This window comes from Sturnus vulgaris, chromosome 1 (assembly GCF_052056855.1).
Source record: "Sturnus vulgaris isolate bStuVul1 chromosome 1, bStuVul1.hap1, whole genome shotgun sequence".
NCBI classification, from domain to species: domain Eukaryota; kingdom Metazoa; phylum Chordata; class Aves; order Passeriformes; family Sturnidae; genus Sturnus; species Sturnus vulgaris.
The window spans coordinates 151863937-151890963 of record NC_142243.1 but is presented as its reverse complement, the minus strand read 5'-3'; the positions used below and the strand labels follow the sequence as shown (position 1 = coordinate 151890963).

Genomic DNA, 27027 nt, shown 5'->3' with positions numbered 1-27027 from the left:
GTTATCAAGACAGAAGTTGCTGTCAAGAAACCCTAAGGACTTTTGGTATTTTTTTTATATGGAAGGTTTGAGGAAAGGTGGTGGTAAATAAAGGACATTCTATGATGGAATCAGAATTCTGAAGACTCACTGCAGTCCTGTCTTCCTTCCCATAACAATTGGGCCAGCAGTTCTGCCTGGGAGTGTATAATGGACAACTTATCTCTTCCAAGCAAGCCAAAATTCTCTTTTCTTAACCCAGTTGAGGTAATGGCTTGTATTTCAGGCATTGTTCATGCACTGTGTGGGTGCACATTGTGTTAATCATTAAGTGTGGAAATGACCAGTTAAATACATGAAGCATTAAGTGTTCCAGCTTCTGTCCCCAACAACTTCCCAACGTGGGCAGCTTGGTCTGTCCCACTGGACTCAGTGCCTGACAGTGCTGCTATTTGTGATGCACAGGAACATCCTTCACTTGACATTTTTATTTGCTAACTTTGATGTCAGCTTTAGCATTTTGGAGAGCCTGACATTGTAACTTTTTTTCTCAACTCAGTCATTACAGGAGGAGAAATACCACCAGGAGGTCATAACGTGCTGTTCCATCTGCTCCGTCCTGCCCTATATCCTCATCTGGATTTGCAAATCAGGTCATGGAAATAAATGTTACATGGGAGCCAGAACATAGGAATTACAATAGCAGGTCAGAGCAGTTGTCTGCCCTGTCTGGGATCCTGTCTGGCAGAGCTGGCACCATAGGTCTCAGAAAAAGGAGTGTTCTGGAGAGGACTGTACATGTGTTGGGAAGATGAATGGTGGTTCTTTGCCTTCATATATCTGTGCTCAGGACATCCTGAAAAGGACAGGGATTACCACAGGAACCTGGAACCACTTTGTTGGAGCAAAACAAAAACTAAATGTGTCATCATTCTTGTCTGGAAAGAAAGTGTGTTTGCATTTCTGACTTTCTTTTCTCCTTCAGTCTCCCCAAATGTCTTTTGAATTTGTTTACCAATTTTTTAATGCAATTTGATAAAGAGGTAGAGAGTTCAGTGACAATGAAATTCCTGAAGATTTGTGAAATCTGGAGGAGAGTAGAGAGAGATTTGAGAGAATGAGGGAAAGGCAAATATGGGCAGGTTGCAATTTGGGCAAAAACCTTTGCAGGCACCACAAAGGCCATGTCATAGAAGGTGAAAATGTCCCTTGGAAGGGGCTGCTGGAAATCCTGCAATACAAAGTGAATCAGGTCAGCTTTGCCTGTAGGGAGTCTCAAATATCTCTAAGGCTGGAGATTTGACCAGGGAGCAGAAATTTGGTCTCTTCCAGCACTTCACTACTTTGCAAAAAAGAATAATTTCCTGATATCCAGTCTGAACCTCCAAATCGTGGTCTTCTGCCCATGACTGAGAAGCACTTGTCTCCATCACCTTTACAACTCCCCTTGGAACAGGGGTAGGATGAGATTATAATCCCCTTTACCCTCCTCTTCACAAAAGAAGCTGATGATGAGTCAATCAACCTCAAGAAAAAGAAGCTGTATGTAACCAGTACTCTTGGAATCACTTTTTATTTTATAAATGCAAAGCACAGAGGGATGAGAATAAGATATTTCTTCACTTACTGCAAAAATGCATGCATACAGCACTGCAATGCATTGATCTCTACATTTTCCTGTAGTCCTAGAAGAGTAACAACCACTGCTACAAGAACAACTACAAATCCTTTCTTTCTGGACTAATGGTGTCAGAATTAAAGAACAGAAATCAGTCATCTGTCTGCCAACATAGTCTATTCCATGGGAAGTTCACATACTGTTCTCTCTAGTGCAGGTTAAAATCAGCACCTCATTTGTAGAGTTTATGTAATGCCTCATTGATCTACCATAGTGGCCCCTCAGTGTTTGGAAGTTTGAGTTTCGGTAGATGGGTTTTAAATAATTGCAACATTGCAAACTTAATTGTTTTGCTGTTTCTCCCATCACTTTTAAAAAATCATTAAAGTATTTCCGTTTTATTTTTTTACACAGAGATTTGTAACAGCTGTTGGCTGCATGGGAAAACAAAGGCACCAAGAAAGATGGATAATGTCAAAGCAATGTAGAAATTTGCAGTATTTCTGATTAAATGTCAATTTTCACTGTCTTGGCCAGTGATGGGATAGGATTTAGCAACTCTATTCCACTGCAAGCTAAGAAGGTTCCACTTGATGTCTTTTGTATTGTTTATCCGTAAAGTTGTACTCTTCCCTCTATTTCCAAATAAAAAGGGACTCTTTCAGCAGTAAATTCAGGAGGTGAGTGCAGCTGGAAGAGGCAGCCAACAGATGAACAGTTTCTGTGCTTTCCTTTGAGATCTCCTGGGAACCTCTAGGGCTGTCAGAGGTCTCCTGGGAACTCTTCAAGGATTTTTGTGGTGCTGGTTTTGGCTGGGAAAGGATAACGTCCAGCAGGCTCTAACAGCTTCGTCCAGCCATTCCTGATCAGAATGTGCTTAGAGTTTCTTTTTTTCCAGCTGACTGCTGGTTGGGGAAAATCAAGCACTCTTTCAGCAGGTGCTATGGAGAAGCTTATTTAGCTGCTGGCCTTAAAGCTCCCAGATATAGCAGCTGGTTCAGAAGTGGTCCAGAGAGAGAGTGACTTCTTCTTAGTTCTTCTCCAACATCCTGAAGATACAAAAAACTCGAGCTCCCAACTGTACTGAAGGATGTGCTGGGAGTCTGTGCTAATCAGAGTGGAAAATGAGGATTTCCATGATGGCAAACTCAGAAACTTGTGACTTCTGGCCTCTGGAGGAAGGCTCCTGCTCCACCTGCAGCTCCAGAGCAGCTTCTGGGTGTGGGTGAGGGGCTGGGAGCTCTGCCCAGTGGAGCATCTGAGCCAGAGAAGGGTGGCTGACAGCAGCAGGTGACTCCCTCCCTTTTAACCCTCATCTCTCAGCTTTGGGATGTTTCCTGCTGACCAGGAGCTCAGTTCTAGGGTGTTGTAGACTGACTGCTGAGACCTGTCCAGCCACTGGGCAACTGTCCCCTTCCAAGTGGGCACCAGTGATCCAGTCAAGGAAACCTGGAGCATAGCAGGTGTTTCCAGATGGTTTTACAGGTTGTGGTTGAGTATATTGGGCCCAGATTTTTGTTTTCTGTTTTCTCCTTAAGTGGGGGACACCAGAGAAAGAGTGATAGATTCTGTAGGTCAGCAGCTGTTGTCAGCAATGAGGATCTGGCCTTCATGATAATGGGATCTTCTTTGGGAATCAAAGATGGCTACAGAGAGACAGGATCTGCCTGGCCAAGTGGGGCAAAAAATAGGAACAGGAAGGACAGGGGAGAGCAGCGAGGATCCACAGCAGGTTTTTCACTTTACATGAGAATAGAGGGAGAACTGATGGAACTCTGCCTTGAGATGGGTGATGGATCAGCTGGGAGCTGCTGGGTCACTCTCAGGGAGCAGAGCACTGCAGCTGGGGCAGTGGTGGACATTTACCACAGACTGACAGTGAAGGAAGAAGGAGATGAGGCCTTCTTTGGACAGTGGGAGGAAGCCACCCTAGAGAAGGGGATTTTATTCATGTATGTAAATATCTGATGGGAGGATGTAGAGGCAGAGCCAGTTTCTAGTGGTACCCAGTGAAAGGATAAGAGGTGATGGGTGCTCATTGAAATTCAGGAAATGCCATTTAAACATAAGAAACCTTTTTTTTTTTTTTTTAATGAGGGTGTCTGAAAGCTGATGCTGCCTGCCCAGAGATGTTGTGGACTTTCCATCCTTGCAGCTATTCAAACCTGGGCAAGCTGCTCTGGCTGACCCTGCTTTGAGCACAGGTTGGACTGGGTGATGTTCAGAGATCCCTCCCAGCCTCAGTGACTCCACAGCTCTGTGAAAAAACACATTCCTTCTTTTCCTTTGCATTGGTGAAGCAGCACACAGCCATGAGAAACGAGGTGCTTGATTTCTGGGGATGTGCTTGCAGTTTCCATGAAGAGACAACAAGTGGGAAGGATTTGCAGCACAACTCTCCCAGGGCATGTTTCCTTAAAGCAAAATGTAAATTTTCATGAGTGAAATAATCTACCTTGAATCACTTAATTATTGGCAATAAAAGAAACCACAAGACCGACCTGCAAATTACAGGGATGAAAAACTAAGTGCAGGTGTAGACTTCACTGAAGCTTTGTTGAAACTCTGTAGGTATTCCAAGTGTGTGTTTAAGAATGTCAAATGAATAAATAACAGCTACTGGAGCTATGTACTCTTTTTAACTGCAATTACTGGTACACTGCAATCTGCTTTCTGAAAGTATTGGAAATCTTCCAGAGACAGAATAGGCCACAGCATTTTGGTACAGCTGGTAGAGATGAAGTGATGTGATGCCCTTGCAGGTGGAGGAAGGAAAGCAAGAAGAGAATGACCAGGCAGATGCTGGATGGTGAATATCTGGATTTCAGCTCAAACTGGACAAATGAAAAGATTTCACAGGCTCATAGTCAGACAATAGCTGGTTTTATTCTTAAACCAATATTTTGAAAAGATCTTTAACATCTTTTCTGAAAAGAGCAGCATAAAATGAATAACAAATCCATGTATTTCAGTAGCAAATTGTGTTTAATGTAGGTCATTTTCTAAGTGCTCAATTCCAGTCATTCATACATTGTATTCAATTAAACATATTTTAGGATAGGTAGATTTAACATCTGTGGGAATGTTTTAAGGACCATTCAAGGAACACAGAAAAATAAGCTGTTTGGTTAAATCAGGAATGGTAGCAAAGGGAAAGTCGGTGTGATGCTAAACTTGGCTAACAGAAGAAAAGCATTTTTTGAACTGAAGGCAGCTGTGGAAACAAAGTTTGAAAATTCATCCAAGTTACCAGCAGTCAGTCAGAAGCATGTTGGATGGTAGATGAGATGGCCAGAGAGCTGACCAGAACAGCTGTAATAGACAGAAGTGTTGGCCAAGTGCTGCAGAGATGCCTTGCAGACAAATGGGATCAGTTCTTCCCTGCTGTGCCAGGGGAGGAGGTCCAGGATGTGCCTCTGGGGTGCAGGATCCCTGGTGATGGAGTGGTAAGAAATTGTGTGCTGGGTTTTGGCCACAGCCATTCACTCAGTGAAGACCTGGTCTGTTCCCTCTTCCTGCAGAGTGCAAATGCAAAAAGTGTGAAAGGGGCTCATCCCCACAGCCTCTCTCTACCTCTGGTATCTCCAGCTGCAGCATCTGGCCAGTGTTGGTGTGATCACCAGCAAGGTTTCCTTCTTACATTGTTATTTTTCATTGTCCCATTACCCTGTCACTGACAGAGACTGACCACTTTCCCTCTGGAGCCTGCCCCTTTGGCCTTCCATTGGAAAATGATTTCAAGGTCTCCACTCTTGCATCTTCTCTGCTACTTCTCTTCACCTTGACATCAAAATTTCACTTCCTTCCCCTTTTCTTCTTGTCAGCTTCATTTCATCAAGTCTGCTTTGTGCAGGGCTGTACTTCCTTGTCTCCACTTTGATGATTCCTAGAAAATCCATTATTATTTATCATTGTGTTGCTTTGAAAGTCAGCTGTGAAAGTGGATATACTACAGTATTTACAGAGACATAGCAAATAATATCCTAAATCTATGCCAGACAGCTCTACTACAGCTCACCCTTCCCTGTTGAAGGGGAGAGAATTGTCTACGTAGCTAATGCCAGCGTGGGAAAAAGAAAGCAACTTCAAAGGAGTGATGAGTCTGTTGGTTGCTATGCTGAAAGGGAATAAACTGCGAATGAAACAAAAACAAACCTCAAAATGTGACATTCTTCTGCAGAAAATGGAATAAAATTGTTTTTGCCTAGCTGCAAGTTCTTTGCTTCTGTAAAGTTTGGAGCAATTATTATATGTGTTGAAAACGAATTTGTTGTTAGAGGCAGCATCAGAGGGGACAGAGCTGAGGGGTTTGGGGGTCCTGTTCCCACCCATGGATTTGGTGGTGGTGTAACTGTAAGAAAATTGTTTCCTCCCTCTGTACCTGTTTCTCACTATCACGTAGGTCTAATGATCTTTCCTTCATAAAGCTTTTTCAGTCTGATTGGAGATCCAAGCTATGAAATGTACATATCCTGCTGCTATTACACAGCAAAACATTTTGAAGGCTTCTTTTAAAATTTAGGAGAGGACATATCTATGTATATCCAAAGTCAGCATGAAGCATTGCAGCTGGAATATTAAGACCTAAGAATCCAAATAAACAGGAGTTGGTGCCCAGTCCACATTTTTATGCTTTATGTGGCTGGTTGTTCATATGTAGAAGAGGATATTTCTTCTATTACCCACCATCCTCTTTTGACTGTGTAGATCTTTTTAAATTGCCAAGAATAGAAATGAGTACATAAATGGATGTATTTCTAAACCACCTTCCTCTCCTTACAGAATGTAAAATGAGGTTATTTCTGCTGTGCTATAAAACATGTGTAGTTGCAGTGGCTTTGAGAGGCTTCAGTACCATAAGCTTTGCAGTTAGTTTGTGGTTCTGTTACTAGGACACCACAGGATCTACCAAAAAAGAATGAAAAATAGTCCTTCCTTTATTTCTCCAAGGCATTGTATTTTTATTACAGTACATAGTGATGTGATCTGATTACTTCAAAGGCAATCTAACTTCGAGCTCCTTGTGTCTGTAACCATTTGGTCATCACATGTTGGTCTCTCTGAAGGTTTTGGATAATGATGTTTCCATGAGAACTTTTATTCATGGGTTAAGTATTTTAGGGAATTCATTCAGCTCTGCTGCAGAGACAGCATTGATAATCTGGTTTCCCTTTCTGCCTTGCTGTTTGCCTTCTGATATAGCTGTATTTTGAGTGAAACTCTGTCTAAACAAAGAGCTTGGTAACCGTAAATACATGCAGGAAGAATGAGTTCTGCAAACCAGGCAGACTTTGCTTTGTGACCTCTTTTTCTGAGATGATCCATAGGGAGAGATATAGATGAGTAAAAGTAATAGAATTCTCAGTACATTGACTTTCTGGAGGGGCTGTAGGTCAGCCGACTAAACCTGTGATCTCTTGAAAAAGATGACTAAGGAATAATATTTCAGATGTGTTTGCTGCAAGGGTTGGCGTGATTCTCAGCATTGAAATCAGTGTATTAATCTCAGCTCAAGCTCTCTGTTGGTATTCAGTGCAGATTTGCTAAGAGGTGTCTTCTGAAAAATAGTTGAAGATCTCAGTCTTTTTTATCCACCTGGTGTCTGCACCTACTTTTTTTGCTGTTTTAGCAGAGAGAATAAGACTTCATTGTACACAAACACCCCGTTTGGAGACCTGAGCTTCAAATCCAAATTCACATCATGCTTCTAGGGCTCATGGTGGTCACATTGCTCCCTGTGATGTTAGGGGGATTCAAAGCAAAAACTCATTTATAGTTTGAAGGACTACAAATCCTTCTGCCTTGGAATATGTTTTCATCCTTACATTGCATCTGTCAAAACACAGGAGTCTTTTACACATTGTCCACTGTGTGAGCTGTAGATTCAGGACAGAGGACAGCAGTGGACAGCAATTCCATGTTGGGATGTTTCTTTGACAGGCTATGCAGTAATATTTCTTTTTTTTCTTTTTCTTTTTTTTTTCTTTTATTTTTTTTTTTTACTCCTTTATGTCTATTTATTAAGCAGTTAAATAAATATGAAAAAGGAGACTATTTCAAATGGGACCTGTAAAGAAGTGAGGCTTGATAGTGTTCTCTCTTCAAAAGTTAAACTAAAAGTTTAAATTCTTAACTGAAACCATGTGATAGATCGTTATTATTAGCCAAATAATTTCTTATCAAAAGGGAAAGGAGCAGAGAGTAGGAGACAGATATTCTGGTCATGCTAAAGAATCGTTTTCAGTTGTGTCATAAATCTGTCTGAAAGCAAAGAAAAGTTGTAGAGTTGCCTCTAAACTGATTCACAGCTGTTAGTGGTTGGGCTGGACATGGAGCTTGGGAGGGAAACCTGGTACTGGAAATGGGACATGGAGGGCATCTGGATAAAAATTATTGATTACAAATACAGAGGACAGTATTTTTCAGAGAGTATTATTTGTAGGAATGTGGATTGAGAAGGAAAAGCAGCTGTACCTCCCCAGCCAAATTTCAGACCCTGCCTAAAAAGCCTGAAAATGATCGAGCTGCTGAGGAAAAAGAAATCTGTGCAAATTCTAAGATCAGATGAGAAAGTTTTGAGTCATACTAGGAACCATGCTGAAAAAAAACCCACCCTGCTGTTATTGTGCCAAAATGAATTCATCTCAATGGTGAAAGACAGAACTGGCATTTTTGGTCAATATTTAACAAGGATTATTGAAAAGAAAAATCTCTCTGCTGTCACTCAGATCACTGTATTATCAGAAGAAATTTGTGGTAGCATTCAAAAAGCAAAAATTAACCAAAATACAACTCTCCTTCTGTAGAAAAGCAATTTAACATTTAATAAAAAAGTAACTTCACTTGAGGTGGTGAATCTGCAGCCTATCAAGCCTGCCATATAATTTAAAATTTTATAACTCTCATGATTAGAAAATGTCAAGATAATCAAAATATAGGGGAAAATACAGCTGCTACAGTAAATGAATGCTCTGGAAGTACTGAGATTGTGTCATGCTGTAACCACATAACAATCCTGACTTTTAAAACACTCTTGTCACACAGTGTTTTGCTTATACATTGCTTGAAGATAGTGAGGGTTTGGGTATGATTTCACAGTTGATCTTAAGAGTGAGTTGTTAAATTTTACATTTTACATTTGATACGCAGCTCTGATAATGAACCTGTGCTGCAGAGAAAGTGTCAGAAAGTTTAATTTCTTTTGTGCTGAAACCCTCCTTATAAATCTGCGTGGGTAATAAAATTATAATCACATATTCACGCCTCTTTGCAAAATAAGTGTAATGATACTTTGTATTCCCTCAGCGCCAGCTCTCTCAGGTTCTTCAGGCTCTTTATAAACATTAATTAATGTTCGCACCTCTGCGGTGCGTGAGCGCCGCACTGATCACCTGCATTGTTTTGGGAAGTGTCTGCCACACTTTGATTACTCCAGAGCCACCTGTTAATATTTTATTTGTCAGTAAACTGAGGCAGGGCAGTTGAGTTCACATGGTAAAATTCCTGCAGGTCAGTAATTAAGGTTAGGGCTGCACTTAAAGATCATCTTGCTTTCCAGTTCCCTGTTGTAACCACCAGATTAACTGCTATAGGGACTGCAAAGTGTTTTCAATGATTCAGATTGGTTTCTGTGTTGGAAGAGATTTCATTCATGCCATTAATGGGTGTAGGATTGTCAGTGCATTGTCTCTTGAGGACAAGCATGTGGCAGTAGGACAGCCATGAGCTGAACCGTGGCACCAGAAAGGCTCTTTTCTTATAATAAGCTGTGATAGGCAGCTGTCTGCAAACATAACCTGTTTTATTATGGTGAGTCCATGGCTCATTTATGACTAAATAGACTCTTTTTCTGTTGGTCCTTAGCTTGCAATTTTCCCTTGTTTTCTAGTCAAGAAAACCTGTACCTTCTCATGGAATCATCTCTGCTCTCTTGCCCAAGGCTGTTTTATTAACTCCTGTCCAACTTCCATTTCCTGTCATTTTATGCTGCTTTTCCAGCTGAAAGAAGACAGTGGTCATATCATGTCATAATTATTTTCTTTAGTAATTGCCACGAAGACGCTGAGTGTTTCCTAATTAGATCAGGCAGTGTTCATGGTGAAACCTCAGAGATGCTGTCTGAGGACACGAGTTTCCTTCAGATCTTGGTAATTGAGTTGTACAGCCCATGCTTGTGCAATCCGAGTTTCTCCCTGCAACTCCTGAGGCACATCAGGAGATATTTTAAGAGAAAGAGAAAAAAAGCTTAATATGAGAAGTAATGGGATTTTTTTTTTCCTCTCTGTTCTTTACATATGCCACGGTGTGGAAATCTCCTTTGTACCTTTGTAACTTTGTACCTCATCACAGGCTCATTTTGCAAGTAGAAGACTGGAGCTTGTTATACTGCTGTATAGGTGAGGATCAGCTGAAAAAATTGAAGACAGATTGGTTTTGGGGGCAGATGGATAAAACTTATCCAGGGATTGAAAAACTGTTTGCAAATGTGCTATTATTTTGATGTGAAATAACTCTACAGAATGTTCCAAATAGTGCCTTATTTTGCTGCTGGAAAGCTGTAAAATTGTAGATCATTGCACTGTAGATGAGATGTTAATACAGGGGAATTTGTGAGCAATATAGAATGGCTGGATACATTCAGTGTGCTGCTTGCTTTCATTTTTATTAGTCAAAATGAGCAGGGTAGGCAGCATTTGAGAGCCCTAACAGCTAGGATGTTCCACCCTCAGGATTAGCATTCATGGCAAATGTTGGAATTAATGGGAGAAATGGGAAAATTGCCCTTTATCTAACACTGTGGTAGGGGGGAATATTGCCTTTGCCCTGCTATTCGTGTTAGGAGCACCTCCCTTCCAACTTTTTGTTTAATGGATAGGTATAGGACGTTTCTCTGGAGGTAGGAATTGGGGTGTTTGTCCAGGGATAAACCCCCAGGCACCTGGGGACTGTGGTCTGATGCTCCCTTTGGCCACTGATGTGCATTTCTGTGCCACTCCAGCACAGGGGCTGCAGGGGCAGGGTTAAATAACTCTGCACTGTGCAAGCATCATTACAAAACAGATTAGGAGGGAGGGAGGGAAGCCTTGCTTAATTCAGCTTGAAGTTGAGATAAACAGATAAACCAAAGTTGAGATAAACCAAAGGCTTTCTACCACCCCTCAACTTTGTTGCTCCCTTGAAAATTGTAATTTTAATTGTAGATTCTTGGTGGTCCTTGGGGTTGTCCTGTTCAGGGCCAGGAGCTGGACTCTATAATCCTTATAATCTCTCCCAACTCAGGATATTCTATGATTTTCTAGAAACAGTTTCAGCTTCTTGGCTTCATGTCTTCCATGTAAAACCTGCAGCAACAGTGCCCAGGCTTTTTTTTTGGGCACATTTTTGCATCACAATGTTTCCCTGAGCTCTCCCCATTGTGTGATGGTCAGTCCCTGTGCAGCTTCGTTTATAACTTTTATTGAGCTTTCAACTTCACATGACTAAAAATTAATTTGATCTTTAAAACAGTGTAAAAAATTGGAAGTATCAGTTAAAAAAGGATAGTGAAGTGTGTGTGGTCTTTTCGTCTTGGCAGGTAAAATGCTGGAGAAAAGGAAGCCATAGGTTAATCAGGCAAAGGAGATCATTTAGTTTTATGTTAATAGCTGTGCTTAATAATAATAATTATTATAGCAGATGATACTTTTCTGCTACGATGATAAAGAAACCAAACAAAGTCTGATCTTCTAAGTCTGAAGTGATACTTAGGTACCTTTTTCATACCAGTTATTAAACTCTTTATTTGATGAGCTACTTGGTATAAGTGCCTTCATGTAGCATCTAAAAATTACTTGGATCCTGAGGCACGGCAGAACACAGTTATTTTGCTAAGGAGGAGGATAAAAAGGGAATTATCCCCTGGAAGACAGGTAAAAAGACAGGAGAAAGGCGTGAGCCATCTGCTTCTCCCTTATCAGCCCTTGTGGTGTAACATTTCATGATACAAAATGCTGCAGAAGGACACCAAGGCCTTCCCTTTATGCAGCAGGTGATGGAAAATGTTGCTGTAATTTCCAGGGCTCAGTGGATTTACTCTGCTCACCAGAATCTCATCCTGTGAGCAGCACAGTAATGGAGGGAGGCTGGTGCACCTGCACAAGGAAGAGGCAAACATCAGCAGCACAGCTCTGCTTGGCTCTGCTGGCACTGGCTCAGTCTTCTTTCTCTCTTAAGAAAGATCAGAAAGAAACTCAAGGAAAATGCTCCTTCTCACAGACACAAGTCACTGTGATACATAGGATGGGAGAGCTGAGGTGTATTAGCAGGGCTTTTTTTTTTTTTTTTTTCCATTCTCTACATATCATTAACATGAATAATAAACCCTTGACCTGATTCAACCTGGCTTTCCAGCAGAGGAGAAAATAAATATTTGTGAGATTCTAAAATATATTGTCATAAATATAGAGTTGTGGCTGCATTCTTCCCAGTGCTCTTTGCTATCCTCATCTGGTTTTGCCAGTTATTCTCCCTAAGGTCTGTAAGGTCATACACATATTTGAGACTTTTAAATTCTCACTTTGATATGGAATAGCAATCACTTAACTAGTAATTAATAACCAAAAACGTAGTATGTTTTCCTGCAGTGTGTGGCAACAGTGAGTGCAGCTTCTTAAACATAGCCCATGACTCAGAAGGCTATTTGCAAAATCCAAATCAAAAGACTTGTAATTGATATACAAATTATGCTGGTAAAACCTGGTTTAAGAGTTTGTTGTAAAACTAATTGGCCCTGTATTAAAATTCTGAAAAACTTAATTGATCCCTTTGACTTTCCAAAGATTGGTAAGAATCCAAATAGTGTTTGGGGCATATGGTTCCAGCTACAGTCTGCCAGACATATCCTGAGAAAAAAGAACTTTTAAAAAAAGATATTCTGGACTCTTCAGGCTTTTATCATCATGAATAAAATCTTTTTTCATTTATTCATGGTCTATCAGATCTCTTTCCCTGCAGTTTCCAAGTAGAAGGTGTCATAATTGTTGCTGTCTACGCTACTTTTTCCATACAAACCAGAGTATTGTTATTGAAGTGCTTGCTGTTCATAGTGCAAATCAGCAAAGCAATGACCTCTTAAATGAGATGCTGAAGAAGTACAAAGCAAAACAAAGAATCACAGAATGGTTTGGGTTGGAAAGGACCTTAAAGATGACCTTGTTCCAATCCCCTGACATCTTCCACTATCCCAGGTTGCTCAGAGCTCCATCCCTGGCCTTGAACACTTCCAGGGATGGAGCAACCACAATTTTTTATGAATAGCCTGTACCAGGGCCTCACCACCCTCACAGTAAAGAATTTCTTCCTGTACCTAATCTAAACCTACTCTTCCTCAATTTGAAGCCATCCCCCCTTGTCCTGTCACTCCATGCCCTTGGAAAAAAAATCTCCATTTTTCTTGCAAGGTCCTTTCAGGTACTGAAAGGCCACGATTAGGTCACCCCAAAGCCTTCTCTATTCCAGGCTGCACAATGCCAATTCCTCACAGCAGAGGTGCTCCATCCCTCCCTCATCTTGGTGGCTCATTCCAACAGGTCCAGGTCCTTCCTTCCTCCCTGTGCTGGGACCCCGAGCTCCAGGTGGGATCTCAGGAGAGCAAAGGGCAGAGTCACCTCAATGGAAAACACGGGGACACCTGAGCACAGCCTGGCTTCCTCTGCCTGGTTAGCAGAACAAAATACCCTCACTGAAATCATTACACATGGCAGCAAATGTCCCTCGTACAACAGGCCTGAAGAGGCTGCTAATGAAATAAATGAAGGTAATTTAGCAAAGAGATGAGACACTTTGGTTTTCCCTCGGTGGTTAGCAATGACTCTGGTTTTTCCTGCTTTGTTTAAGTTGCTAAGGAACCTTATTTGCTCTTGAATCTATTTTTAATTGACCTCAAAATGAAGAGTTTTGTTACATGGAAATGCTTTCTTGAGTCTAGATATTTGAATCAATGTCATTCAAAGGAACAGAGTTCATGCTGGACTGACATGTCTGATGTTTTCAAAGCAATTTTTCCATCCTTCAGAAAAATGTTTTAAAATGAATGCAGACTGTAATACACTGAAGCCTGCTAGATATTTTGGAAATTGACTGGGATTTATAAGTTTAAAAAGTTTGGGAACAACTTTACTGTTATTCCCTGAGGATCCTATGTTGAGAAAAAGTGAAATTCCTTGTGTCTTGAGCTAATCCAGATAAAACCATAAAGAAAGCTAAAACAAAAAACAAAAAAAACCCCAAAACCACACCAAACTGAAGTGAGACTGCTGGTGGTCGCAGTAATGGTACATGGTCTGACTTTGAGAATATGTATTTAAGTTTATTATTCCATTTAAAATAAGTTTCACAAGAATTACAGGTTTGAGATTTTGTTGTATTGCTGTTTCATTAGGACTAGCTGTCTTCTGATGGCCTGAAATGGTATTTCTTGTAGCACAGTTCCTATCAGATTTGTGGAATTATTAAAAATCAAATTTCATCCTTTTTATTTATTTTTTTTTTTTTTTGCCAGGCAGAGCTGCTTGGCATCAACACTGTTGGTAAACAAACACAATCAAATATTCTTCCAGTACTGCATTCCCATGTGTGTTTGTTGAAACTGCAGCTGAAATGAGGTTGGATGCAGCAGTTGTACCTGACTGCAGACAGGCACAGCAATATTTCCCACTCAGCTTGGAGAAAACACAGGCTCAACAGGCAACCTCCCATCCAAGGTCTTCCCACTGGAGATAAGTTTGCTGTAAGACAAGGTGCATCATGTTTTTAGAAGAAATTAAGTGGGTTTCTGAGAAATAAATTAACACATCTTTGGATGCTGCTGTGTAGCATTTGAGATATTGTATAAAGGCCAGGAAATTCTAAATTAAAGAAGATATGCAAAATTCTTCTTGACCTTTTGGTTTAGATCACATTTAATATTGGATTAATTTAGGGTATCCTGTATTCAGGGATACATTCAGTAATCTAATAGCCCTACTCCATTTTTAACTGCTCTAATTTTATTTATCTTAAAATTATCTGGCATTCATTGGCTTTTCTGACAATTTTAATTTATTCTAGTGTATTTTTCTAATGTCTTCCTTTGCCAGAGGGTAAAGGAGGATAGAAATATTAGGATACCAACACCATGTGAGAGTGGAATTACTTTGAGGCCAGAATATAGGTTACAGCTGAGAGTAATAGGGTGAAATTAGGATGGGAACATTTAGACTGAGACCGAAGGAGCCTTGACAGTCAGATCTGTTGAACTGTAGAGGTATTTTCTACAGGATATGGTGGAAGTCTCATCATTTTGAAGTTGAAACGAGACTGGATAATTTAGAAGAATTACTGTACATAGAGCAATCATAGTCTTCTTACAGTTGGAGATTACCTGTCTTTTCAATCTCAAATTTGGCTATTTCTCCTCCTTTGCTTTATCAAGCTCATTCAGTGGGAGTGGAAAGAATTTACAGAGAACAGAGTTTGCTGTGTTTGTGTAGAGGATTACCTGTGAAAGCTGTGCTGCAAAAGACATCTGTAGCTTTTTCCAGTAGATCCAAGAAGCACCAGAGCTCTGATTTTTCTCCATTTCCAGCTGCTGGAGAGGGCAGTGCTATGCCTATTCTCTGCCTTGCTCCCTAAAGAACTAACAAGACTGGTTGTTTCCATTATTAAGAAATTTTCTGAGACAAAGTATGCAGAATGCAGAATAAGAGATTTCTTTGAATGGCTGTGATGACAGCAGTTATATGATAAAATTGAATTTTGATTCTTCATTTGAGAAATGTGCCTTTCTGAAGAGCTGGGTTTGATAACAAGTATTTTAGGAGAAGCTAGGGAGCATTTGAGACCAACTGGTGGCAGGATAGAGTGAGGAAAACCAAGGCCATGGTCATGGATGGAGATGGGGGCACAGCATTATGGACCAAAACAATTTTAAGATTCTAAGTAGCAACTGTGACTCTTTTTTTGCAGTGAAACACAGGCAGTCAGGGCCAGGATCCAAAAACAGGGTCATACGACTAGAATGATGGGCCAGGACATAAAGCCAGGATACCTTGCCACTTCTGAGTCTTTTTCTTTGAGCCCATTAACAGTCTCACGTTGTGATCACTAGTTTTTGGTGTTTTAGATATGTGATACCAGCTTTCAGCAGGAATTCATTCATTCCTGAGGCATCCTTTGGGTGCTGCCAATTTAACAGAACCGTGACAGCAATGCAGTGTAGATAAAGGAGAGAAATGTAAGAGAAAGCAACCAGACAAGTAAACAAATTTTTAGTCTTTGGAGAAGAAAGGAATTTTTTATCTCCCCCTTACTTGAGTGATCTTTCTGAATAATAATGCTTTCAGAAGTATTAGGGCACACTTCATATAATCACTGTTACCTTCGTTGCTCCAGGTCTCTTTCTGCAAGGCAGCAGAGAAGCTGGAAAAGCTGCAATCGTAATACTGGCTCTGCTTATTAGTGAAACAACCTGCAGAAAAACTTTGGCTGCTTTATTAATTGACTGCTGTATTTTTCTCTCCTGGAAATCTCAACAGAAAGGCCATTCCTGTGACTGCAAAGGACAAATTGCACAGCTCTCAGAGCCAAAGATGGCAGGTGGTTTTCCAGGGCTCTCAGTACAGCCTGTGTCATATTTTTGTTCTACCCCGGACTTGGTGAGTGGGCAGTCAGGGAAATGGTGTTTGCTGGCTTTGATGGCATTTCATGCCATGGCCAAGCAATAAAGAGCCACGCTTGCAAATGATCCAAGAGAACATTACAGTCCAAAGTTCCAGACAATGCATATTCTCATTACAGGAGTCAAGTATTTAGGACCATTTTGATAAGTCTAGGCAAGGTAGATTGCTGCTCAGTGTTATTAACAGGCAAATCACATCATAGAACAAAGATTTGTGTAAATATTTCAGTAGACTGCAAGAAAATTAACGTCATGCCATTCTCAGAAGGATTTTCCAAAGCGATTCTGCCACGGTTGCTTTCAAATATTTAGATATATTGCTGGGGTTATTGTGAGTCCATAAATTCACAATGCATGAGTAAATATATGCATGAAATACTCCTGCATTTGCAGGGGAAAGGCTAACTGAGCAAATGAAGCCCTTTTTCCATCTTGGTATCAAGTAGAAATATTCCAGGTATTATCAGACCTTGTACTGTTAGGCATAGAAAAGCTGTTACTGGGATAGGAAGGAGTCCTTCTGCACAGGCATAATTTGGAAGAAAATTCTATATTTACTGAGCTATGGACAGGGATGGGCCAGGAATGTATGAGAACTCCCAAGATCTGAAATGCTACAGTGACTCTCAAATGTGTGGTCAAAGGGCAAAGGAAGTTGCCATGGTTAAATGTGCCTGATGCAGCTGTTATGTATAGACAGCTTCCAGCTGTTAATCAGTTATTAACTGTTATTAATAGTTAATCAGTTAGCTGTCTTAAAAATGAACCTGATACCTGGAATGGGTGACTGCCTGTATTTCCCTATAAGTCTAGTGGATGCATACATAGATAATACCTATCATGATTTCAGCAAGGTCCCAGTGGGTAAATTTTCAATAAATGCAAATGACCCAAATGCCAAAGCCATACAGGGTGTACAGTTGTGTATATTAATTATAGAATCTTATCATAAAACTGGAAGACTCTTCCTTTCTCGACCATCAAACCATGGGCAGGACAGAAATTATCCCCATGGACTCCTATCAGAAAGTATGCCCATGTATTTTTGACCAGGTTAATTACTATTTACTCACACAAGACATAATTACTGCTTATATTTTGTTAACCAAACTGCAGCTTACATTTTATGAGCCACAAGCATGTTTCTAGGTTGAAAGGATGTTTTCTTCTCGTGAATTTTGTTCCTTATTCCCACTTTTCTGAACTTTTTTCATCATGTTTTCTCATTAGCAGAATATACTTGATTAACTCACTTTGTTTAATGAGGTGCTTTGGGATGATAAAGACAGCAATCCATTCTGCTGAATGACTTTGAGATGTTAAAAATGAAATAAAACTTCTAAATACCAACAGACCTCCTGCTGGTCTTTGGTAGTTGTTCTTTGATGTGAGAGAATATTCAGTTCCTGTTAGTGCCATGCCTTCAAGAAAAAATCATTTTCAGAATGTTGTTAATAGCAGACGTTGGCACATTGTGGCATAAACTGGTTTATTTTCTTAGAGAAATACTTACATTAGTTTAAGAATAACTCAACCTTGCCTGATTTTCAAGCACTTAAATTTTTAGTCTTTTATAGAGAGAAGGTAGTGATATTTATTTATATTAGATCTCAAAACAAGTGTCAGAAGAAATAAAACTTTGCTCATACAAAGCATTTTTTTCCTTGAGGCTGCCATGCTCTGGAAGGTAAAAATGGAACCCAGCTAAAAATAGAATTGGGAAAACAAGAGGGTGGAGGCTACAGTTGAGTTTTATACTATTCAGGTCTTTAAAGGCAGCTCGAATCGATCTTTCCTGTCAAACACAATTCTCCTCTATTTTTCTGTAATATTTTGGTGCTTTGTTTTGTGGGTCTGTTGTTCTGTATTTGTGAAGGAAACCAGGAGCAGAGTTACTTTACTGCATTTTATGGTGATAAAGGTCTTGGCTCAGCATTTTTAAGACAGGGAACAAGTTCCATTTTCCTGAAAGGTTGTGTGTTTGGAGTTCAGTGAGCACAGCATCTGGATAACACTTCAACAGCTGGCAAACTTGTTGGGGAGCATCTGCCTCCTATTACAGCTACTTTTCATTGAGGCAGATTGAATGTGGCATTTGAAAGGGCTCATTGCATACATGGAGATTTCTCTGGTCATTATGTGACAAAGTGATTATTTAAGGGCACAGATTTTGCCTGTTCTCATCTAGGGCTTGGTACACTGTAGATGCTGTCAGAAGCAAAAAGAAGAGATATTAAAAAATGGTCAGGAACAACCTGAGGATAAAGAGGAAAACAATGAAAAATGTAGCAAAACCCTATGTTTGTAGATATTTACTACTGAGCTTCTAAAATGCATGAACTGAACTTTGTAGTTTTGAATGAAATGCTTCATTTAACAGATTATTCTACTCTGATGGATATTTAAGATTGATGCAATTTTTAGGACTCTTTCAAAGTCAAACTTCTCATGAAGGTGATTAATTCTTTACCTCTGATTTTCCTTTCATTTGTTTTGATCAGGGATATTCTATTGATCAGTTTGATAACTAAATCTAATGAAATCTCACCGTGTTTCTACAATATTAGCATGTAATTCTGTGCTCTTATCACTACATATGACTCAGTGACACCTTAATGGAAGAAGTAATAACTTGGATTTGGCCAGTGATCTTCCAAAATTATCATCTTATGCTGTTATTTCTCAAGAAAGGATTTTAAGAGATTCATACTGAGTGGACTCAACCAAAAAATGCCTTCAGAAGAAAGGTCTATAAATGGTTTCCTGATAGGTGATTATTTAGCTGTGGATAGGAGGCTGAAACCACCTGCACCTTTCCTGCATTCTAGCAATAACGTTGAGACTTTGGGTCAAGACATTTTTCTGACTCATAATAACATCCTTTCCCATCCTCATTTCTTCTTGGAATTCCATCTTTGTTTGAAGAGTGAAGAAAGTGCTCTCGAGATATGCACAAAGACATAGCAGGAGGATCTGCTGAGCCTGGTGCCAGCACTTGGAGTTCATAGGCTCATGTTGTGTTTGACCAGTGAGCCTCAAGGGGATTAAGATTTCCAGTGAAGTTTCCTAAACCTCTCAGGTATCTGAATGTGAAGAACTTCTATGAATTGACTGCAAGTTGTTTTCTTCCTCCTCCCATCCTGACATTTGCCATCCATTTTAAAAGCCAGGAACTACAGTTTGCATCTTCTTAGTGAGCTCAGTTGTGTCCCTGGTTTACAAGAGGGACTGGAATATCTATTCAAGACCTCTGTGGAAAAACAGTTCCATTCTATTGTCACTTGTTACTGCTTCCTTGTAGCTGTTTATCCAGTTGTTCTGCTGTGGTCTTGCCACCAAGCATGCTAATGCCATTAATGGAAGTGGATGAGAGAACTTCATTTGTTCCAGAGAGTTTTCCAGGAGAGGGCAGCCATAGTTAATTCTGGGTCAGTTCATGCAATACAATGTGAATATAGATTACTGGCAGCGTTTGTCTGCAGCACTCTATTGCCCAGCATGGTTTTTGTGCTTAGTTCTCTTAATTTGTTCTTTTGTTTGGATTTCAAGTGCGTAAAAGATGGACTTTTTCACAAATTAATGCTGGAAAAGACAACCCACATAATAGAGTGGTTAACTCCCAGTGCTGTGTACTTGCTGAAATCGCAAATGCTCTTGGGAACAGTTTCCATTATATGTCACTGTTTGCTTTATATACTTTCCAAGCAACTCATGAGCTTCTCTTCACTCTCCTACTTCGAAGATATTTTTGGAAAAGCATAGCCTAAATTGTTGCTTGAGACCTGGAAAGTTCTGGAAAAAATTTCCCTGGCGCTGAAAACTTCTACTTCTTTTGTTTGGAAAGTATCAGGACAAAAAGATGCTTTTTCCTCTCCTCTTTGCATCATGAGGATGTGTATATAACCTCTCTTGGTTTGGATGTAAGGGTGATCAGTTAGCACTGAGGGGCATGTCTCACATGCACAGTTTGGAGCTGTGCTTATGCAAACAGCAGCACTGATGTAGATGGCATCAGGAGGTTTTATTTAGTACTGTCCTCCCAGGGTCACAATTTTTGGGGCTGGGGTGGCAACCAGGATCCCTGGAAGTACACTCAGGCTTTTTATTAAGACTGCAAGGAAAGTTTCCATTTGATATGATATGGGTAGCTTCCTTTCTTACATCAGTTCAAACCATCAAAAGCCATTTTTCTTTTATCCTTCTTCTTTTTTTTTTTTTTTTTAATTCAAAACTCCCCAACTCTATTTTCCAGCATGACTAAGTAAAAATCACTTGCCAGACCCCTAGGTAATGTAAATCCTTGGATTTTTATCAAGTTAAAAGTCTGGTCTCAGCAGGTGATAAGGCTTGGGAGGATTTTCTGTTCCTGTTTTGTAGGTTTAAACACAATGCAGTTCTTTACACTCCATATGTAAATTCACAGGATGATACACTTCAGACATAGACTAAGGAAGCCTTAAAGTCTTTCTATACACTGAATTTTGAAGACTTTCACCTTTAGTTTTTCAACTTTCTCAACTTGCTGTACTTTACAACCTCATTTCATTTACTGGGTATTCTACTACTGTGTATCAAATGTACCCAGATAATCTCAAAATACATAAACCATGGAAAGACTGTGCCAGAGAGGCCTTGTCAAACAATGCAGGGCTCTTTGCCTGATGTGGAGGATGAGAAATTAATAATTTCTCATCTCAGTTTCTGTGTCCATGGGTCTCTAGAAGGTGGAGCAGCCACCATACAGTGTCTGCAGATGAGCTGATAGCTCTGGCTGGCCTGTGCACAGAGCCTTGGGAAAATAATTCTTAGAAAAGGGACTTAATCAGCTGCCACACTACGCTGATTTGCACATAATTGTGTCTGTCTTTTAAAAGCCAGAGATAAAAGGACAGAATTTGACACCTGCTCATTGCTCATTTTCCCAGCAGCTCTCCAGGCTGGAGCACAGTTGCAGAGTTTGAGCGAGGAAAAAGGTTTTGCCACCCGGGTTGTCAATGAAAAGGAGAAGGGTTTGCAGGAATGCTTTGCAGCACTTGACAGATGAAGCCCAAGGCATGGCTTGCAGTCCTGGGTATGGAGAGGATTTAATTTTTTACTCTGTCTAGCCGAACTCAGTGTTTCTTTTCTTCTCTTCCCCACAATGTCATATTTGCAGTTTTTTTTAAACACAAAGTTTTCATCCTCTGTGCACTCCCTTGTGCTGATATTTGAGGTTTCCTTTCCCTCAGAATTCAGTGATGGGAAAGAAAGGATTTCTAGGCTCTTACATTAAGTCTTTTCTCAGAGAATTCTCCTTTAAACAACATTATTTTTATTTCAATTTACTTTTCCTTGTGGTTGGGTTTTCTTTTATCCCCTCTACGCTCTTCCTGCATGTCCTGTAAATCCTCAGGCTTTGCCTTTGGTTTAGTGTAAGAGTTATTTCTGTAAGGAGCTGGTACCTCAATGAGCCAGCATGGGGATTTTGAAAACTTACAATTAAGATGTTTTTCTCTATCTTCTGGACATCACCTTCCCCTCTTAATTCTTTTTGCTAGCTTATTAGTTCATTTCTACTTAATGAGAACTCCTTACTTCTCTTCCCAGGACAGGCTAACTCCTCTCTAAAATGTCTCAGTGTTCCCACATTGAAAGCTGGTTCAGTGCTCCCTTCCTTTCCCCATCAGATTTGAGATTTCAGATACATAAATAAATAAATTTTTAATTTATTTAGGGTTAGGTTTGTTGTTTTGTTTTGTTTTGTTTTTATTTAATTGTTTTTATTCTCTAGCAGTGCCTTCTTCACATCCCAGGAAAATAGGTCTGTGTAGTTCTAGGTGCCATACAAATGGTTCTGCTAAGCTCTTAGGAACATGAGTATTGTGGTCCCTAAGAGCTTATAGTCTTGTCTCTGAGTGCTTATAGTTCAGCATTCTATATCTATATCTATATCTATATCTATATCTATATCTATATCTATATCTATATCTATATCTATATCTATATAAATATATGCACACATATAAATATATATATGTCTGTGTTCTATGCTATAAAGATATATATGGTATATGTAAAAAAAAGGTGAGCAGGGGGGAGGAATAGAAAAAAATAATACAACAGAGTAATGAGAGATAAATAGTTTTGCACAGAGGTTGTGGCCCACAGGGAGCAGTGAGCACAGTTTGCCACCTCTGCAGCAATCACCAGATTTCTGTGGTTATTACTGTGTGACCTCAGCAATGGGTTTCAGCTGGCACAGGAAAAGATGGGTCATTATTTGGGAATTTAGCTTGGGCTGAGCTTTTCTGCTCTATCTAGAAAGCTGGGAATGAGATCCATGCAAGGTGCCATGTGGACACAGCCAGGTGATGGACCTGTAGGATGATCTTTGGTGCAAGGGCTTCAGGGGAATAGAAAGTTTGGAGGTGTCAAAAGAAGAGATGAAGTCACTTTAATTTTTGAGGTGTATAATCCAGTTAGATCTCAGAGGAGGGCTTGGCAGTGTAGGCAGAGCAAAAAGGTCAGTTTTGGAGAAGTTTTCTGGAAAGTGGCATCAGAATTTAATCACAGGCTGGAGGAGTGAGTCATGAGAGGATATCAAGTCAAAGTGAAAGCTGAGATTGGCAGGAAGGAGTCTGATTTTATTTCTGAAATTAAGACAGGTATGGATAGAAAAGGACTTCATGAAAAATTCAGGAGCTAGATTTTGAGCATGTTCAGTTTTAGAAGTAGTAAATTATTAACAGAAATATCTCTGAGAAAGGCCAAAAGTAGTTTGGTTTGATGACTCTAGGCTTAAAGATTTCTTGTTTTCGGTAAACTTGATTGTTATTTGAGTGTTCATATCCAATCTAGCGAGGAAAAATATGGATTTGTGTCACAGAGGATGACTGGAAACTTCTATCTACACATATCTATTATTGCAGTTCTTTTGTGCATTCAAATTGGATTTTGAGACAGGTCATGATATAGAAGCAGGATGCAATCAGAATAAAGAAGTCATAGTAGGGTTTGAGAGTTTCCAGCTCAAATCTGCCTGGATTATTGTCTCATGCCTTAATGCAAAAGTGGACTAATCATACATAGGGAAAATGGGAAAAAATTAACACAATCCATTGGCAAGTGAAACAACTAAGAGCCATCAGACTGAAATAAGCTGTGAGTGAAATTCAAAGAAACTTTATGAAGAATATGTTCATTTTAGTGGGCACCTCTGCTTCTGAGCACCCCCAGTGTGTGGGCACTGAGCACAGGTAGGCTGGCCTGGTTTGATATCCCTCATTCAGCTCAGATCATTGCATTTCAGTCGTGGCTGGGCTAAAGGAGGCCCGTGAGGCTCAGTGTCCTACTGCTCGTGTTTACACAGCCACTGAAGTGTGGTAAATCATCTACCTGCCTGCTAATAGGGGGTTAAACATTATCTCGGACCAGGCTGTGGCTGATCTACGAGGACACAAAAAATTCTTACAGCCTGGACATCTCATGCAGTGTCTCATGGTTATTTTTTTTGTGACAAGCGTGGAAAATGAGTCACAGACCCACAATTTTTCTTCAAATAATCAGTATAACTTTTTTTTTTTTTTGCTTACTTAAAGCATCTTGCACGGGTGTCTCTGTACATCTGGCCATGGAGATACTGCTGTCTCATCTCTCTTCTCACCTGCATTTGAGGTCCTTCTGCCTCAGACAGTACCTCACAGATCTCTTCCTAAAGGCCTCAAAAAAGACAATTATACTACACATAGGATTAGTTTAACCAGCAACTTAAATTAACTCTCTATTAGGTGTTACCTGTGTAAGAATCAAGCACACCACTGTGTACTTGTTGAATGGGTAATGCAGAAAATACTGTTTCCACTTGAGATGGTAGAAAATCCAGCAAAAAAAAAATTCCACTTCCATATTTCAATATTCCATAAGAGTTTGGATAGGTAAGCTGTGTGAATGAGCTCACATATTTGACTTTGCATGCACAGAATTGAGTACAGGATCCTAGTTTTGTGTCTCTGCTGTTAGATAGGCATTACTTCTCTTGTGAGCAGTTGTAGTTCATTGCCATCTCCATAGCAAATGTGCCCCAGTCACCACCCTTATCACTGATTTCTAGGGCAGGTAACACTCCCTGGAGGTCTGCAATCCTGCCAGTGTCTGGACTAAACCTGGTTGAGAAATGCTCCCAAAACAGCACAAAGTGCTATAGGCTCCTTTTTTACCATTAACTTCTGCAGCCACAATTCAGAAACTCTGACAAAGTTGGCATGAGGCTTTTCAAAATCTCTTCTACAGGGGGAGAGGTTTGTCCAACATCAATCACTGCAGAATGGCAGGGAAAAGGGAGAAAATTTAAAGTCTCATTAAGCAACCAGTGAAGAAAGAGGTGTTTGCATTCAGTAAACTGTTGGTAAAGTCATGTCATGGTGTGATTTTGAGGTTTGTCCTGTGCAGAGCCAGAAGTTGAACTCAATGATCCTTGTGTGTTCCCTTCTAATTCAGGGTATTCTATGATTCAGTTCAGTTCCTGCAGAGGTTGTGCACAAAGTTGCCAATATACCAAAAGCGGTGTTACATGATACATTCTAGCATGTTTTAGTTTTGTTTAAGTATATTGTAAAGATTTTTGTCCTCTCCTTTTTTTTTTCTCCAAGAGGCTGGATAAGAATGCTCTGAAAGTAGTCCTGACGCAGACAAGCTGTAGGAATGAAGGAACGAAGATTTCAATAACTTAAAATAGCATGCAAATCCCAGGCTTGTGAAATTTCAAACACAAGACACACTGTATGCCAGCCTGACGTCCTGGCTGCGTAGCAGATAATAAAAAGAAATTTTGTCAAACCTGCTTGTGATGAACAGATAAAAAAGGTTTGGGCCACATTCATAAATGAGACTACTTAAGCAAGCTAGGGCCATGTCATGGAGTATTTTAAAATAAGTCAAAAGGAGCTCAGGCTTACTGGAAAACAGAGCTTTGAGCATCTTAAAATTTTAGGGATCTGCCTTTGCGCGTTTAGCTTAGGACTGGACACAAGCAGTATAAACTCTGAAGTGATTTTCACTTGACAGAAAATTGGGCAAAGCACCAAATCACAGGTTATCTTGGCTGCCAGAGGATGAGACAAGCAGGTGCCATCCATGTGCCAGCAGTTTCTTAAGGAAGGAGAAATGTCTGTCATAAAAGGTATGTGTGAAGTAAAATAACTCCCACCAAAACCAGGGAGGTTAAACTGAACTGACACATTTCTGAAATAAATCTGTGGTTAATGTGTTTTCAGGTTTTAAGATCCCAAGTAGAAGCTGGAGGCAGTCAAACCCCAGAGTCATGTTCATTCTTCCCTCCTCAGCCAGCATGACCCTATTATTGGGAGTTAATGGAAGAAGGCTGTACAGCATTTAGATGTTCATAGCCAAGATCAAGTAATGCTAAAACTGAATGCTGGTCACATGTCTTAGAGTTTAAAATTGGACATAAACATTGCACTGATTTGGAGGAAGAAATCTTATTCAGGGCAAATGACAAGGTTGAGGAATCCTTTTGCAAGCGAGTCCCATGGGATGCTGCAGCATCCTCAGCCCGTTGCCATCACAGAGTTAAGAACAGACACAAACTGGGAACAATTTGGCAAGAATGATAATGGGACCAGTTGGGATCTGTTATCAGCATACTGGGCACTGCAAAAGAGTGATTAAATAGGAAGACACGGACAATTATCAAAGACTAATTGCTTATTGTTGCTAGAGCTATATTTTAAATGTGTTTTTCTTTTTAATTGCTTTTGGAGTGAATAAAGTGTCCTTAATTTAATTCTAAAATGTTTGGGAATGGGAAGTCTGCCAGGAACGGGGCAGCTCAGAGGTCCTGTGAAAGCAATTGCCTCTTTCCCCAGCCTATATTCACGTCCAGTTATCCCATCCTCTGCCAACTTTCCTCTTTTCTGGTTCATGCCCTGATGTTGGCTGAAGGTCTCTGGGTTGTTGGTGCTTGCAGGAAGCTGCAATAGTTTGTTCATATCCTTTCCTGTATTTTTCATTCATCACTGTCCAAGGGCCTTGACCCAAAGAGGAGCTGAACTCTTCAGATCCTCAGGGGGTTTGGAGCAGCAGGCTCTGAGTATAAGGGCAGTTTTTAGGACAGGACTAGCAGTGGTTGACAAGGTGAGATATCTGTGTAGTTTGAACCTGTTACAACACAAACATCTGTATACCCCTGTGCTCTGGTACTACTGACTGCAGGGAAATTCAGCAGGGGCTGAATTTGCCTCACTGTTGTGTCAGTATAACAATGAAAGGATGTGAGGATGTTATTCCAAATTAAGATGTTAGGTTTGGTGCAAGGAGCAGGTACAAATCACAGACAGAAGGTTTAATGCAAGCAGCTAGGGGGTCTTGTGTTATTAAATAACCATTCAGCATTTTCCTGACGAAAGTGACAGCGAACACAGTTCTTATATTCATAGAAATATCTTTTGTATGGATATATTCAGCTCTGAAAGTGCTGCAGGACTCATAATGGACAAATGAATGTAACCAAATCTGCCTCTCTGTGTGCAGGAACGGTTTGGAAAATGAAAGGAAACTGCTCTACATTAGAGACAGCAAGTGCAAAGAGGGGAAACAGAATCAGTGTTTAGGTTTATACTTAGAGGAGACAGGAAAATCCAGGGATCCTGTTGTCTCAATAGAATGCCACATGTAACCTGTTCCTGTAAGCTGCCCCAAAAACCAGGCTGATAAATCTGTTCCTGACTAGACACAGAGC

At 40.2% G+C, this 27027-nt stretch overlaps 1 protein-coding gene and 1 long non-coding RNA gene across 4 annotated transcripts in view; one reads left to right on the top strand and one right to left on the bottom strand.

Moving 5' to 3' along the window:
• Positions 1-27027, top strand: part of TRAPPC9 (trafficking protein particle complex subunit 9) — a 447339-nt gene that overhangs the window by 404810 nt on the left and 15502 nt on the right. The gene's annotated exons all lie outside the window — the stretch shown is intronic.
• Positions 4462-22079, bottom strand: LOC148225595 (uncharacterized). Its single transcript, XR_015808609.1, has 2 exons — positions 14259-22079; positions 4462-5483 (listed from the first exon to the last, which is right to left on the bottom strand). It is a non-coding gene; the product is annotated as an uncharacterized LOC148225595 (long non-coding RNA).